This window comes from Triticum dicoccoides, chromosome 7B, assembly GCF_002162155.2.
Source record: "Triticum dicoccoides isolate Atlit2015 ecotype Zavitan chromosome 7B, WEW_v2.0, whole genome shotgun sequence".
In the NCBI taxonomy this organism is placed as follows: Eukaryota; Viridiplantae; Streptophyta; class Magnoliopsida; order Poales; family Poaceae; genus Triticum; species Triticum dicoccoides.
The window spans coordinates 80092031-80098819 of record NC_041393.1 but is presented as its reverse complement, the minus strand read 5'-3'; the positions used below and the strand labels follow the sequence as shown (position 1 = coordinate 80098819).

Genomic DNA, 6789 nt, shown 5'->3' with positions numbered 1-6789 from the left:
TACCTGCAGCATGTGCATGGGTACGTCTCATCGCCAAATAAGAATTCATATAAGAGAAATACAAAGCTATAATAATCATGCATATAAGAATTCAGAAAAGGCTCAAATAATATTCATGGATAATATGATCATAAACCTACAATTCATCGATCTCAACAAACACACCGTAAAAAAGATGACATCGAATAGACCTCCAAGAACATCAAGGGGAACATTGTATTGAAGACCATAGAGAGAGAAGAAGGCATGTAACCACTAGTTATGGACCCGTAGGTCTGTGGTAAACTACTCACACATCATCGAAAGGGCAGCAAGGTTGATGTAGATCCCCTCCGTGATCGATCTCCCCTCCGGCAGAGTACTGGAGAGGCCTCCAGATGGGATCTCGCGAGAACAGAGACTTGCGGTGGCGGAAAAAGGGTTTCAGGTGGCTCTCTGATGTATTGGGAATATTTAGGTATTTACAGAGCTGGAATTAGGTCGGGAAGTGCCACGAGGGGCCCACAAGCCTGGGGGGGGGGGGGCTGTGGCGCTCCTGGCAGGCATATCGCTGCCTCGTGGCACTTCAGGTCCTTGGTCTCTGAGGACCCGTCGGTGTAGGATGGTGATTGAGTTGGTGGAGAACGTTATTGGTGTGTTCCAATTTACCGGCGAGAGACCATGAATGCATTTATAGGCTTAGCTGTTACTTTTTTTAGAGAAAAGGCGCCGGCCGAACCCGAGAAGAGCTCGAACCTAGCCCGACTTTGAATTAATAAAGTCATCAACCGGCCAGTATTATTGGGGCACCACATTACAAAGGAAACGAATGCAAAGCAAAGTGAAAAGGAAGATACAAGGCACTAGGCAGAACATCACAATGGCAACAGTTGGAGCACCGTTGCCGATGACCAGCAGTACGCCAACACCAACTAGCCAACTAAGTGCACAGGAGGAGGGCCACGTGTGCAAGCATCGAGTGTTGGCTACATCCATAGGCCATACTTCAGCAACACTTGAGTTGTCTACACCGTCGCAAAGGGCCAGTACCCTTTCACCCAGGCTCGATGGATGTCGTATCGTCGACCAGCAGAGTGGCTACCACAGAGCCCATCTCAAGGTGATCAAGCTGCCATAGGAGAAGTACATGGAGTTGACATACGAACAACGAAAGACTAACCAAACGAGAACCATAACCGGGAGTGGCAGCACGGAGCACGAGACGCGAGCTGTCGAACGAAGGCGCGCATCCATGAAGAAGACCCAAGGGGGCATCACTAAGCAATGGGCGAAGCCGAGCACGATGTAGCAGGAAGACTAGGCCGTCATGCTTCGGAACCAAGACACCAACCGCTCCGCCACCAAGAGCAAATCTTGTCCGCCACCTTAAAAAACGAGCTTGCCACCAAGGTACCGTCAGACGGCCAGACCAGGGGAATACGAGCTTCCCCCAAGCTCAAGACGGAGGTGGGAGGGAGGGGGACCACCCCAAAGCCTCCAGGAAGGGGATCAGTACCAAAGGCGTCGACTTTGGGTGGCGCCGCGACGGGCAGGGGTTTCTGCCGGAACCTCACCCAAACGCCAAATCATGCCTGCCAGCATGCGAACGCTGACCGGGCAACTCGTCCGGGCGTTTGGGGCGGATATATGAGGAGTCCAGTTGTAGATGCTTTAAAAACTAGAGTGGAGTTCAATCAATAAGCATATTCATTCGGTTGGGATATAGTATTACCAGATCAATTCAGATGAGTGATCAACATATGCATTAGGAGGTGCCAGGTTAAGAATATATCTTTGTCGCACCGTTCTTCACCGATGGAGTGTCTTTTTTTTTTCTCTAGCAGTTTATTGTGGTTGGTTATTTTGTTTTGATTTATCTACACTGGCTTGGGTTTTAATTATGTTTTGGTGACCGTTTTTTCATCGTATATCATTCGACGCAAAGTAAAGTAAACAACGGGAACGAAACGCCCCAATGGCTATCCAAATCAAGTGTTGGCGTGCGTTGGTAGTGTCGAATGGACGTCCTGCTCCGGCTACAAGTGCGTTGGCTACCATCGCAGTGTGGCGCATCTCCATCGGCATAAACGAACTTCGTCTTGGATCGTCGGGATCACGTCAACGCGTGTTGTCATCGTCGTCGCCTCGCGTGTCGTCGAAAAGTACTTGGCGACAGGGGCTGGCCTAACAACAAAGACGAAAATGGACTCTCCGTAGAAACTTGATAAGATGAAGCCGATCGATCGGCCGGACCAGTCGGCGCAACGAAGGATTTGGTCCGCATGCTAGTCCACTTGCCACTGTCCCTGAACCTTCGTGTACGCACAGTATGTTTTGTCCTGATCCTAAGATGTCGCTTACAGTGGTGCAGACTTCCATGGCCATGCCATCTAGTTTGGAAAACGTCCATCAATGGCTGCCCAATGTCGAGGATTAGAAAAGGTGGGCATGCTAGAGTGTGCGCTGCTATTGCGCCAGTTCACCACCAGAGCTCAGAACTACTACAGCAATGGCTGTGCTGAAGCTCCGCTTGTGCTTCTTCTTGCTCCTCTGTGCACGGGTCCACCACGCGACCGCTGTCTCGTTCGACCACGACTCTTTCAGAGCGGAGGACGACGCGAAGATCATCGACGGCAGGATTGACCTCCTCGGCGACAAGAACGTCGCCGGCTGTCGAGCAAGGGGCCGCGCTCTGTACAAGCCGGCGGTGCAGCTCTGGGACGGCGCCACGGGCGAGGCGGCCAGCTTCACCGCCACCTTCAACTTCACCATCCAGTCTCTGCCTCTGCTGGATGGCCGGAGAGGCGCCCCTGGGCACGGCATGGCGTTCTTCCTTGCGCCCTACATGCCCGAAATGCCGCAGGAGTCCTACGAGGGCTGCCTTGGGCTCTTCGACGAGACGGCGCACCTGGCGAACGCGTCCGGCAAGGCCAACTTCGTCGCCGTCGAGTTCGAGACCCACCGCGACGCGTGGGACCCCAGCAGCCGGCACATCGGCGTAGACGTCAACAACATCGACTCACGCGGCAACTTCATGATCTTGCCAGACACCAGCCTTGTCGACGCCGGCGTGATGTCTTCGACGGTGAAGTACGACAGCGCCACGACGAGGCTGGACGTCTTCCTCAGCGTCGGTGGCACCACTTACAACCTGTCCGCCACCATCGACTTGCGACGCTTGCTGCCGGAGCAGGTCTCCATAGGCTTCTCGGCGGCCACTGGCGCAGCGTACGACAGCAATCACACGGTGCTCTCATGCTCCTTCCAGTCCACGCTCCGACAAGGAACGGCACGGCTCCCCTGTCTATCTGGTCAGCCAAGTTCAGTGCCGGGGTTGCCGCCGCAGCCTTCCTTGTGCTCCTGCTCGGGGTCGCCGTCGCGGTGCTGCTCCGGCGTGCAAGCACGAGAAACAGGCAGCCAGACGACAAAGACATGCTCGCCGGCGACATGACTCCGGACTCCCTCGACATGGACGACGACGAGTTCGGTTCCAGCGCGGGGCCCCGGCCCATCCCGTACGCTAACCTGGCGGCGGCGACGAGGAACTTCGCGGAGGAAGGGAAGCTGGGGCAGGGCGGGTCCGGGTCGGTGTACCGGGGCCACATGAAAGAGCTCGGCGGCCGCGATGTCGCCATCAAGGTATTCTCTCGGGGGGCGTCCTCGGAGGGGAGGAAGGAGTACAGGTCGGAGGTCACCATCATCAGCAGGCTGCGCCACCGGAATCTTGTGCAGCTCATCGGCTGGTGCCATTGCCGCCGGCGGCTGCTGCTGGTCTACGAGCTCGTGCACAACGGCAGCCTCGATGGCTACCTCTACGGCAAACAAGAGGTTCTGACATGGCAAGTTAGGTATGCATGCTTTGCTTGGAGCTAGTACATGTCAGTCGTATTCTTAACTTGATTTCGTATCTTGACTAAAATGAGACTAATTTTGGACTCACTCTTCGTATCATTTTTTTTGGAGGACGATATTATTAACACAAAATGTAGCATTACAGATACAATGCATGATGAGCAACATTCGACCTCTGCATAATCAAGATGCACGGAGCAAAATTCATATTAGTTGAACTATATCTTTTTGTACGTACCTTTGAGTCCATTGAGACCTAAATTCTCGGTCGATGGACAGTGGCGAACTAGAGACACTAGTCGTTCGAAACTGAGTCGGAGTGCTTGGATCAAATCTGATTCTACTTGATTGTGCCTTTACTTTTGTTATTATCAGATACCAGATAATTCTTGGATTGGCGTCTGCCGTGCTGTACCTCCACCAAGAATGGGATCAATGCGTCGTCCACGGCGACATTAAACCGAGCAACATCATGTTGGATGAGTTCTTCAGCACCAAGCTAGGCGACTTCGGTCTCTCCCGGCTCATCGACCACGGCATGAGCTTGCAGACGATGACCGGCATGGCGGGCACCCCGGGCTACCTCGACCCGGAGTGCGTCATCACCGGCAAGGCGTCCACCGAGTCCGACATGTACAGCTTCGGCGTCACCCTGCTGGAGATCGTGTGCGGGCGGCGGCCGATGGCGCCGCCGAGAGACGGTGCCAAGGACGGCCAGGTGTTCCGGTTGCTGGAGTGGGCGTGGGACCTCTATGGAAGGAGCGCCGCCCTCGACGCCGCTGACGAGCGTCTTGGTGGCGTGTTCGACCGGTGGGAGGTGGACAGGGTGCTGGCGGTCGGGCTGTGGGCGGCGCACCCTGACCCCAAGATGAGGCCGGCGATCAGGCAGGCCGCCGAGGCGCTGCAGTCAAGGAAGTTCAGGATGCCGGTGCTGCCGCCCAAGATGCCGGTGGCCGTGTACCTGCAGCCTTTCGCAGCTTCCACCATGGAGTACAGTGACACCACCACCACTGTTGGGTCGTCGACCAGTCGTACAACAGCGACGCAATCTTCAAATACTAGCATGCCAGCGGCTGTCAGCGAGGAGTTGGTTTGAACCCCAGTGTAGGGTGAGTAGTACACCTGAGAATTCCGATTGTGGTGGACAAAGAAGAAAAGCTTCGGTGGACAAAATTTGTAATGTCGAGTAATATAGGGATCAATGCAGAGGAAAATGCCAAACTAGACCGAGCTTCATGAAGGCTCTCTAGTATGTACTATTCGTTCCTAAAGTCCATGATTTTGTTTTTTTTGCAGCTCGCAATTCAAGGCATTTTATTCTGAAATCTACACATACACATCACATCCTTGTATACATGTGTATTTTTTTAGAAAAAAATTTAACTGAAATAATTAAATTTAATTTATTTTTTAAAATTAAGGCATTCGTGGAGCTTGTTCTCCAAAATGCCCTACTCTGCATGCAGCCCTATCTTGCAACTGTACTAGTACATCTTATAAACTAGACTGCGCAATTGGTGTGGAATCAGTTAAAACGTGGTTGTATAGCCAAAAAAATAGCTTACAGATATGTAGATTAATAATTAACTGAAGCTGAAAAATATATTATTTATTATATTTGATTATTAAATGGTTGTAAACTATTTAGCGTAATGGAATTCAAAACATTTTACTTGTTGTATTTTAAGATGGATAATTTCCGTACATCGTTGTATGTTCAGGTAGCATGTTTGCACATTGACGGAGTCGAGAGTGTCTAAGGACATAGAGGAGGTGAATAGTCCTAAAAAAGTTACACAAATTACACCTAATTTTATAATTAAGTTGGTAACTTTAAGCAACAAATTATTTTGCATATGTCGCGTCCGACCACCTTGACTGTGGTCGTGCACTCTAACCTGCTTGAGTGCCAGGCGTGCTCACCATCATATATTCCTCCGCACCTTCACCTCCCTTCTCAAGCTCTACCACCAATGTGGTCATGCCCAATTGCAGTGCAAGCTCTCTCGGCAACTTCTCAAATTCAAAGCAATGGGCATAAGCCTAAACTAAGCATTGGTTATGTTGCGTAAAAAAATCTACTACCTCTCTCTCGGTTTACAGGGCGTGCGCGTACCCCTAGGTTTTCAATTTGACCAACCTAATACAAGTCATATATTACAAAAAATATACCAACATAAACTTCGGAGTTTCTACTTTCAAAAGGTATAATTTTTGTGTTATATAGTTTATATTAGGGTGATAAAATTGGCAACCTAGGTATACGGATAGGACTTGTAAACTGAAACGGAGGTAGTAAAAAATGGTCCGGTGATAAATAGTATCACCAACCACCTTATATGTCTTACAACTCATATATAAGGATATGTGTATATAAGCAACCTAAGGGGTGAGTGGTTCCCTTCATGTTTCACGAGTCATTAAGTTTCACCACATAACTAATTTGCTGTGACATCCGTTAATAGCAACAATGCACAAAAGAGGAAACATAAGAGGAGATGCTAGTTTAGCTCAAGAATAGCAGACACCAGGAATGAAACACTTCGTATCAAACCAGGAAAACTTATACAAATGGGTGGTTCTTCAACGCCACACCGCCCTTTGGTCTCCAGCGAGAAACACAGTTTGTCTATCTGCAAGAAATCTATAAATATAGGAAAAACACACGATGCGGCGAGAATGAAGGTCTCCCGGTGCTCAAGACATTGTGGCGAACTTGGTGTCCACAATGAAGCAATCCAGCAGAAGCCAGGGCCTCATATAGAAGTTTCCCATGGATTCTTGTCAAGCTACGAGGTTTGCGCAAATCATTTTTATTTATCTATCAATGCAACAATGCATCTGGTGCATGTTTTTAGTTTATTTGGAAAGAATAAGTTGTGACACAAAATCATGAGTGAGGGAGTCCTGGACTAAGGGGTCCTTGGACAGCCGGACTATATACTTTGGCCGGACTAT

At 50.3% G+C, this 6789-nt stretch overlaps 1 pseudogene; it reads left to right on the top strand.

Annotated features, from left to right (window-relative positions):
* The first annotated feature begins 2421 nt into the window (after window positions 1-2421).
* On the top strand, window positions 2422-5104 carry LOC119336065 (annotated as a pseudogene).
* Window positions 5105-6789: the final 1685 nt, after the last annotated feature.